The sequence below is a fragment of the Monopterus albus genome, unplaced genomic scaffold, assembly GCF_001952655.1.
Source record: "Monopterus albus unplaced genomic scaffold, M_albus_1.0 scaffold178.1, whole genome shotgun sequence".
In the NCBI taxonomy this organism is placed as follows: Eukaryota; Metazoa; Chordata; class Actinopteri; order Synbranchiformes; family Synbranchidae; genus Monopterus; species Monopterus albus.
In genome coordinates this window covers 853,398-863,601 of record NW_018128058.1, presented here as the reverse complement: position 1 = coordinate 863,601, position 10,204 = coordinate 853,398, and the positions used below count along the sequence as shown (strand labels likewise).

General features: G+C 43.5%; 1 protein-coding gene and 1 long non-coding RNA gene across 5 annotated transcripts in view; one reads left to right on the top strand and one right to left on the bottom strand.

Annotated features, from left to right (window-relative positions):
• LOC109969689 (uncharacterized) overlaps positions 1-10,204 on the bottom strand; it is a 35,080-nt gene that overhangs the window by 16,588 nt on the left and 8,288 nt on the right. For 2 of the 3 annotated variants that reach the window (XR_002276292.1, XR_002276291.1), the window contains exon 2: positions 1,760-3,467. This is a non-coding gene — a long non-coding RNA (uncharacterized LOC109969689). The remainder of the gene's footprint in view (positions 1-1,759; positions 3,468-10,204) is intronic. The other variant, XR_002276293.1, reaches the window with a different exon arrangement.
• The window catches only part of lhfpl3 (LHFPL tetraspan subfamily member 3), a 39,773-nt gene that overhangs the window by 23,590 nt on the left and 5,979 nt on the right, over positions 1-10,204 (top strand). The window lies entirely within an intron of this gene.

The following is a 10,204-nucleotide window of genomic DNA, read 5'->3' as shown; positions in this document are numbered from 1 at the left end:
GGTAAAAACAAACACAATCCATTCAAGAATCAGTTTACAAAGTCACAAGGTGTCTCGTCCCGCCGGCATCCCTCCAAGGTAGACGCCTAATTACATTGATCATCCATCAGCGATTAAAACAGTGGTACTGAGCTGCAAATGAGGAGGTGCTCCATGCCGAGTGGGAAACATGACTAACAATGTTAACATTGGAAAACATGTTGGCAAGGGAATTGAATCAAAGAAAGCTTTGTGAAAACCAGAGGCATACGTAGAATACAAATGAAGTTTGAGCCTGAGAGGACATCAAAAGGCTCCAGGGCCTATGGAGCAGCACGGCACAGGTTGTTATTTAATAAACTTAGCAAGAGGACTTAGCGTGAGCTGTGGGAGTGTTTGCATCCCAGTGGACATACACCAGGGAGACCGCAGAGAAACAGTGCTCTTTGCTGGACTCGGGAAGCTGAGGGAAAGGTTTCCTCAGGTGTGTGTTTGTGGGTTAACAGTTGCTTCCACTCTGAGGTGTGTTTGTTGCCATTGTCGTTTTTCAAAGATCATGGTTCAGTGGGTACAGGCTGAATGTGCATGTGTGCAGAGAGGGCGAGGGAACGTGTGTTGTTTCGGTGATGTTCGCAGCCACCTCAGCCCCCCGTTTATGCTCTTCCTCTCTCCAAGCTTGCTGGTTGCCATGGAAACGGCTCTCCATGCTGCTGCTGGCAGCATCCTATCACTCACAGTCTCTCAAAGATTGCCAAGGCGAGCTGTTTGGGATCAGCGGGATCCTTCAGGAGCTGCACACAGAGGGGGGGGGCGCTCTGCGAATTGGTTCAAGGTGTCTCCATGGTAACGTTTTGGCTGATCCCTAAAACCCAACCGCTTGCTTTGGGTCACAGCCACAGGTCAGGAGAGCATTCCTGAAGCAGTTAAGCATCACAACTGCACAACATTTCCAGCAAACCATTTCCCCTTCTTAAGGAATTTTAAAGATATAATCAATATTTTTTTATTTAAAAATTGATCAAATTACTGTGTGATGTGACAGGCATTACACACAATGATGGCCACAGAACTATCGGCTCACTCTGCAGAGTACGTCATATTTCAGCCATTTTCGTTTTATGGCGTGCCACTGAACTGTTCTGGTTCACCATCATAGCCTCATTTTCAGCCAGAGCAGGAAGAAGCGCATGGCAAAGTTAGCAAGTAGCAGCTAAGACTCAAATACAATCCTTAGGAGTTTCTGGGGAGCAAAGTGCATCTAGAAGAGAGCAAGTTGGGGATTTACATTCATCAGGTGGACACAAACACGACTCAAATGGAAAGCATATCTACTTAAAAAGTGATTTTACAAATCTCCCAGGTTCTCTTAAAAGTTCTTAGATTGGGGGGGAAATTCATCTTCTTTCATGCTGTCTGACAATGTGAAGCAGATTTTCTAACAGCTCGCTCCAACTTTCCAACTAAGCTGTATGATGTTTGTGTCTTGTAACTCCACCTTCCCAAAATGGACCTTTGTTTGATCAACACAAGCTTGTACCGACGGACACCCAGCGGGAACAGTGTGATGTAAGAGCTCAACCTGCTTCCACTGTCTCCAGTCTTACCAGCGTGTATTTCTCTTTTCATGCCAGGTGGAGTTTCCTCAGTGAAACAGTGCACTGATTTATTTTTTTACTTTTTGTTTTTTGCCTGCCCCTACATCTTCACTCACTGGTGCTGAGTGCTACAGAAAGACAGATAAGAGAGGAGGAATGGAAGGCTTGAAAGAAAGAGAACGTACCCTGCCATCACCGCAGATCAGAAACACTTTAGAAGTTAGTGAGGCGGAGTGGAGCAATCCCCTCGGCCAGACTTCAAAGGCAGCCGCTTTGGAGAGGAAATAAGGACAAGCGTTAAAGATTCAGAGGAACTGCCAAAGTTGTCTGCCACTTCAAGAACACTGCCACCGCATCTGAGGAAGCCAAGAGAGGAGGGAGCAACAAATGATCAAACATGCAACATACCTGGGATTATAAGGGATACAACATTCATTGGAGTGAGTGTTGGAAGTCAGATCTGACCATCTGGGCTGTATCCTCACCCTCTGAGAAAATGAAATGTCTTCCTGTTGTTTTGCTCCTTGCCTGTCGCTGAGCTGTGCCAATACCGAGCTTCACAAACAGAATCGCTGACAGCGAGCATACAAGACTTTTGTCAGATTTACTCCTCAGGTTCCCCTATCGTCCCCCTCTGATAAGTTTGTGGGAAAACAGGGGCCTCCTGTTTGTGCAGAGAACAAAACTGCTTGTACGGTTATGCATGAGGATACACTGCTCATGGGTGTGCAGACTCATCAGGACAGAAGAGAGAGGAAGAGGTAGAGGGAAAAACAACAAACGGCTTTTTGTGTCACATTCAGGCCACAGCACTTGCATTTTGAAGCCGTCCTGACACTCGTACACTCCGTAATAAACCACAGGTCAGTTGAAGCAGCGACAGAAGGACAGGTCTGTCTCCATGGCGATGCAGCATCTCCCACATTCAAGTGCTGAATGAAGCGACCTCTCTCCTGAACAGGTTTTGTGTTCTGAAGAAATCAGAGGAAGCTTTGAATAAAGCTTGTTTGAAAGCTCTGAAGAAGACTCTTCCAACTAGGACTGACTTCAAACAACACGGACAACAAACTGCTGGGATGCAACTTCTGGAATCGTCTCCTGTGTACTGGAAGGCAGCGGGGGCCTTAGAGAAAGGATCTGAAGGAGGAAAACAACAGCTCTGCCCAGAAGGATTATTGTAATAAGTTTTATGCAGATTGTCACTAAAACAGGAAAAGCTTTGTTTCTCTGGCACTCCCTTACTGAGGGGTTTTGGAAAGGGCCACGGGAGGCGTCTTAAAATAATCCTAATTTGCTTATGCACTTGTGAAAATCAGATTTGTGCAGACTTTGTTCTCATATCCCCACTTTAAGAAGCTGAGAGCCTCTGTTAAATCAGGTTTGCAAAATGCATTGTAAAGCAAAGATGGCCGCCCCCTGTACTCACAATATTTAGCCTCAGTGACAAGGCGTCCATCTTCACATACATTCTGCACTGGTCTCACGTCCTGCTTGGAGATGGTTACACTGTGAATTTGATCCTCAATCAATTTTATGACACTGTCTTCTCAAGACCGTCCACAAACGACACTGTCTTTGACACAGAGTAAAAATGTTCTCTGCTTTTCAACAACCTGAATGAGGATAGCTGAATGGCTGAGGGCATCCAATGAGTCAAATAAAGTGAGTTAGCTCTTTTTTCTTTGCCTTGACTTGATTGAAGTCAGTCTGCTTCATGTCTTTGAAGTGTGGTTTTCTGTGTGCCATTCTCTGATGGAGGAGTGTGGTCTGTCTAGCGCTGCATTTTTAAACAGCCACTTTCATGTCTCCAGTGAGGTGCATTGGGATTCCGATCTTGTAACCCTCGCTTGTGCCTCGGTCCTCCCTGCTCCATTTTGTCGTTTCAATCCACACCTGAAAACGACACATGAATGACACTTACACACAGAAATCTTCTCATATTAATATCCGACTTTCAGATTCTGCCACCATGCAGCCACTAATGTTATTTTAAGCATGAGCTGCAGACATCAGCCACCTCTTCTATTTTTTCCTCACTTCCTAAACCTGTCATCATTCTTCCTTTTCTCACTTCACTCGTGCCTTCATCTTCAATTTATCTTCCTCGCCTCACCTTCCTCTTCTTCTTCCTTATTATGCACAGTGACGACAACAACATGGTGTCTGGTTGTCGGAGTTGGACGGGGAAAGAAAAGAGGGCATGCAAATGATCTTTTACTTCAGTCTGTATGCTGCTATGCATGCAGAGTGGCCCGAAGTGACCCGAGCCTACATCACAGGGACTTGCTCAGGTTGTGTAGCGCAGAAGACAAGTAGCTGCAAACAGCTGTCACCACTTCGGCTGGTAGAGATCTTAGCACCATGGTGCATGGACAAGACCTTTTGAGAATTACGTTTGTAAAAATGACATCCTAATAAATTAGATTTTTTTTTAGGCGCAGTCCTGATACTGTGCATTTCAAGTATTCACTTATCACTCAGGATGTTTTCAAAAAGCTACACTACCATCTTCAGTAAAGAAACTTCACCCACCACCCAAGTACAGTATCTGTATTTATTATATTTGTCTCCTCATGTAATTGTTTTGTGTTTTCTGCTGTTGTGACACTCCAGTTTCCCTATGTGCGATCAACAGTCGATCTGAAGTGTGTGCAATTATTATTGTTTGTCTGAACTCAACATATTTTACATACACTGTTAATAAGCATGAGAACTGATGTATTTTAGCTCGTGGCTTATCAGATCTTTTCATGGGCCCGTTGTTTACAAAATCTCTCTGGTTATGTACAGTTGGTTTTTATGGGCTGATCAGCGACTCAAACTTTTATGGGTTATCTTTTCGGGCCATTGACTTTCATTTCACAAGTCTGGCTCAGTGGTACATGCTGTGTGCTGGGGTATATCGTCTAACACATGCTGCTATTGTACCAGTTACATAGGTAGTTTTTTCAAACCAATATATGATGGAACTTTGTGATGTTGTGAGACAGAAGTGCAGCAACTTCAGAGCAGCTCATTAATTTGCTGCACCAGCAGTCGATAGCACAGATGAACCACGCGAATCAGTGAACCTAACAGAAGAGGTGTTAATGAGGACGGGGGTATGCAGCAGGATTCATGTTGCAAATCATGCTCCCTTTCCTCTGCCTTATCTCTCAGCACTCTCTCTCACACTCACACACACTTAGGCCTCTGTGGAACAGAAGGGATCAGGGCTGGGAGGGGGCGGTATTTTGTCTTCATACCTTCTTGCATCTGCCAGTTTTTGCCCCAGTTAACTCCCATTAATATAATTTGCCATGTTCCACATGGATGCTGATACACACTGCATGCAGGATGAGCTCTCTGCTTCACTGTCTCCAGCCCTCCACTGGACACGGATACACACACACGAACACACACACCTGTGCTCACACTTTTTCAAAAACCGTGACATCCCCAGAAACATGAATCGCACGAAGTAGACAGCTACAGCTGGCCCTGTGAAACGCACCATGAGTGGTTACATGAGCGTGTGCATGCTGTGGACAAATCTTAGTTCAGTACCACCGTGAGGGCATTTTAACCAGTCACAACTTCAAAGGGGACTAAGACTTGGTTTTAGGGTTAAGGGTAGAATTAGGTTTAAGTTGGGGTTGGAGGCTTGTGAATGAGTTGCATGTGGCAACTGGACACAGACGTCTGGATTGTGACACCTCTTCCTCTGATTGTCAACCGTGTTGCTGCCGTTGCAGCTGTGTGTGTGTGTCCTCAATAAGACTTGGTTCAAATCAAATTTTATTTGTATATCACCAAATCACAACAAAAGTCATCTCAGGACACTTTACAAATTAAGGTCTAGACCTTACTGTTATCAATATTATTACATAGGGAAAACCCAACAAATCCCCCTTGAGCAAGCACTTGGTGACAGTGGGGAGGAAAAACTCCCTTTAACGGAAGAAACCTCCGACAGACCCCGGCTCTTGGTGGGCGGCCTTCTGCCTCGACCGGTTGGGGTGAGTGGATAGAGGAGAGACAAAAGAAGAAAAGCAACAAGATACAACAAATAATGAAACACTGGTCAGGTCGATGTGGCTGGTGACTGCTCATCAGAGACGTAGAGCTCCAGGGCCAGGGCAACCTGCAGAAAGGTACAGGGAGAGAGAGAGGACACACTACGGGAGAGAGGAGACACAAAGTTAGTAATGTGTAATGGTGGCATATAAAAGCATAGGGGGAGAGGAGAGGAGAGGGGAGGGGAGGGGAGAAACTCAGAGCATCATGGGGGCCCCCAGCAGCCTACGCCTCAAGGGCGTTCAGATTCAGTAAGAGGATGCTGAAGAAACTATAAACACTAAACCTGTTTCTTCCCCTCTTTCTTTGTCCCACTCCGTGTAAAACAACATGGCCTCTTCTGTTTTGGACTTTTAGCTTCATGACTACAATATGACTACTTGCAGTTTGAAAAACACAACCTTCGCCAGGTGGCAGGCGCGTGCGCAGGTGACTGACTCATGCTAACTTCAGGACTTTGCGGCACCACGGTTGGGCCTGGTGTTTTGTTATGAAAAAAAAAAAACATGCGTACACTGCCAAGCCACTCCACTACTGTCTAGGACATCAGAATATTTCTTCTCTTTAATACCGGACCATGATATAAAGTGTCCTGAGCTGCTCAGTGACTGACCTCCTCCTCTGGCTGCAGTGGAGAGTTGCTCTGAGGAGTCCAGGGTGCGCTTTAACTCATTCCCACCCGGCGCTGTTAGGCTACTACCCTCTGGAATCAGGCCTTCAGTTAAGAGCCTGTTTTAAACTTTTCTTGATTATTCAGTGGGCCTAAATCATGAGGCACTGCATGTTATCAACTCAGATTGCTCAGATGTTTTGTGCACACGTTTACACATTTCGAAAACATCACTCAAAGCGAACATGATTCCCCATATGAGAGTTTTATAATACGCATCTTATCTTATTTATGGCAGGGATCATGTGCAGGCTGCTGCTTTCCCTCCGTGGTGGAGAAGCTTGCAGGGATGTTGAGATGAGGGGAATTTATTTTTCAGGCGATAAAGAGGCCAACCCCATTGGCGCATCCGTGTTGTTACTGCACATTATACTGTGGCTGCATGCCATTTTGTAAAACTGTTTGTAGCTACACAACGTTTCTGTGCAAGCTGAAAAACAAAACCACTTCTCCACAGATAAAAGATCGTCCTCAGCCTACTTTAGAGAGAGTTTTGGGCATAGAAACGATTTCTGTTTGAGCTTTTTCAGCTTTGAAAATAACAGCAGAAGGGAAAAATGGATGTCTGCTGCAGCTGAAAAATTAGCTTCAGTACAGTTTTGAAAATGGGGGGAAAGTGTTTTTGCAGAAACTGTGGAGATGTTGAATACGGCAGATAAAACGATGGTGATGAGAAGAAGTGGGGGTGCACACTGCATGTATGGCTTTGGTTAGACATACACTTGGGCTTTTGTGGCACCAAACCTGCAGCTACTGCAGCTGAAGCCTGAACCACCACAGCACAGAAATGGACATCTTGAGACATTCAGGTGAGAGTCAGAAAGACACATCCGGTGTCTCTGCATTTCTCTCCGACTCACACTGCAGGAGATTTATGATTTGCTGTTGAGACAGCGTGTGGTTCAGCTCATTCTATTAATGTTACAGCTGAAAAGCCTGCAAGAGCAGGTTGTTTACACAGTAGAGAAGCGTGTGCACTGTAACAAATCCTCTAATAGGAATAAAAAGAAATCCACACTAATATACTGTGGAAGACATGGTAGAGGTTTAGTGTTTTGTGAACATGAAAAACCAATTTCCTAAAGCTCAGAAGAGTCAAGAACTCAAATTCTGACATCCATAAATTTTGAGCAGCTTCATTTACGTAATGAAAGGCATAACCATTAGCTGATTTACAGGCTTGTTAGAGATTTACAACCCCAGAAAAACACAATCATTGTAGCAATAACCAGTCCTGGGAACGTACCAAAATAGTCACCCATCTTCTTTTTCTGTCAACACAGAAGCAGCAAATATTTTCTTGTGATTTTCTCAGATTACATTCTCAGCTGTTTTCTGTTTTGGTGGTGAGGGCTTTGGCCTGGTTTCCCAAAATCATGATCAAATGATGACACCAAGTGGAACTGGAAACTCTTGTAAGTTAGTATCTGACACAAGAACAGAAGCTGCATCAAAAACACACAGGCTAATACATAACAATGACGTGCCTGACAAGCCCTTTCTTCTCTCTTTTGCAACAAAAGGCGGCACCGAGTCAAACATTTGTAACCGGGTACCAGGTTGTCTAATAAAACTAACATAAAGAAATGTATTTACAACAACCCACTGTAGTTTTAAATGGCCGTCCTTCCTTTACTCTGAGAAAACTGTTCTCAAACTCAGAAAAGCATCAGAAAAGTCAAAAGTTGCACTGCCTCCTGGGAAATGTAGGAATATGGATTAGAGTGCTTTCACTCTAACGGCTAACAGGAAAAGAGACAAGAGGGAAGGGAGCACTGACTCAGCCAGACCTGTGCGTCGTCTCGGCTCATCCCAACTCTGTCATAAACTGTATGTAAAGGTCTGTCACACTATTATACCACTGTGCATATGAGAAACAGGTGGGGAGGGAGGGGAGCAGCTCCAATCATCACAGCTATGTGCCCTATGACCTCAACCTTTAACAGGAATCTAACCAAAGTGATGCAAAATTACTAAAATGAGACACAAAGTGTCTTCAAAGACATGAAAAGGGATCCTAAATCAACTAAGGATGCAAGACTAAAGAGGCCAAACAACCAAAAAGAGATACAAGACAAAATGAGTGACTCAACACAAAACGCTGTGATGAGATGGAAAAGGACCAGAAACACAAACCAATTAAAAAGACACAAACTGGCACAGCAGGTGCAGAAATATCCTGACCTGTGAGTATGGCTCAGCTTCCCTGAAGTCAATGCACATAAACCCTCCCTCCGTGGAGAAACTACAGTATTGTCTCCATCAGGATCAACTTCTCAGATGTTGGACAGCTCCCTCTGAAATCACTAAAGATATCATGTGTAAAGTTGACGGAGCGCTGCTTTAAGCTCCCTCGGACCCTGACATTCAGTTTATCCTCCCTTTGCAAAACATCCTCTCACTCAACATCCTGCCCTCGTAGAGAAATACATTGAAAATAAAAAGCACAGACACACAAAACCTCTGACTTATCTTTTGGCAGCACTGTCAAACAAACAAACACAACCTCTCAAACCCACAGATGACGTGATCACCTCCATTGACTGTGAGAATATGAAAACAGCAGAAGTGCTGCTCGATGACTCTGTTCTCCGGCAGCTCAGTCAGTCATCGTCAGCCATGCAGCAGAAGGCTAACGAAGGCAGCTGACTCGCCACATGGTGCTGTGACGTGCTAACATATTCTTTCTGCCTCCGTCCTCACCACTGTCCTGTCTCTACATTGCTGTCACCTCTTCTCTTCGTTTTTGCTCTGAAAGCTCTAATTTCTAGATGTAACTATATTTTCTTTTTGCGCTCTCCGACCAGTGGTTCCAGGCCTTTTTGTCTGATGCCCAGACTAATCTGTTACCTTTAGTAAAACTGTTCAACTCACCTTTTATCTAATTGTTTAAACTGCTTCCAGTCCATTTCAATTCCAACCATAAGTGATTACTTTTAATCAACCATCTCAATTTTTGCGGCTTGCTTGCCAACTTTTCACACACTTAATTGCAATACATTGTGTTAATGTGCGACAACTGGCTCGGGCTAAAAATGTTAAGCTGTAGATTTGACTTTGGCTGTTTATTTCGCAAATATATGAAAATTATTTTTATTTTTAAAAATCTAATTACAAATTCCATTGGTAATTAGTTGAGTTAATTAGCCGCGTTTTCCATAAAGCACCTGGCAACTGTGGAGGTAGAGGAACCAGAGAATGTGTGCAGAATGGGTGGATGTAGCAGATGTTCTTTCATGTGCCTTTGCACTGTTTACACCCAGTAACATGGGTAAACTATCATCTGAATCCTAAATCAATTTACAATCAATAAAAATGGCATTTTCAAATCATATTTTCCTTAAAGTTCACCTGCTTTTAACTCAAGTTGGTAAGACATCTCCTATGACATGTAAAGAAAACCCTTGCCCACCTCCCCTAAGCACAGTTTTAACACCGAATACTTGATTTGATTTGATTTATTCTTTTAAGCATGTAAAGACAGTTGATATGTCAACACACATAATTTTACACATATCCAACAAATGCTAATCCAATATCAATGTGCTTATACCTAGTACATGCTTGAATGGAGTAGGAAGAAGTCAGACTTATCCAGTCCTACCCCATGACATCATCTTACCATCATTGGTTTGCAAGCAGTAAATGATTCACTTCTACCCACACAAGTATTATACTAAAAAATTATAACAGTGTTAACATTCTTAACAATATACTAAAGAATTATTACAGAGTATTAACATTCATACACCACAGCCACAATGTTCCATCTAATTAATCATTAAGCCTGTTCTTGCATATATCTTGATTGACGCATACCTTTATATTTGTGTTTAAACTCATCAATTCTCTTACTGTTTTTTATGTCCACACTTAAATTATTCCATAGTTTTACCCCACTTAT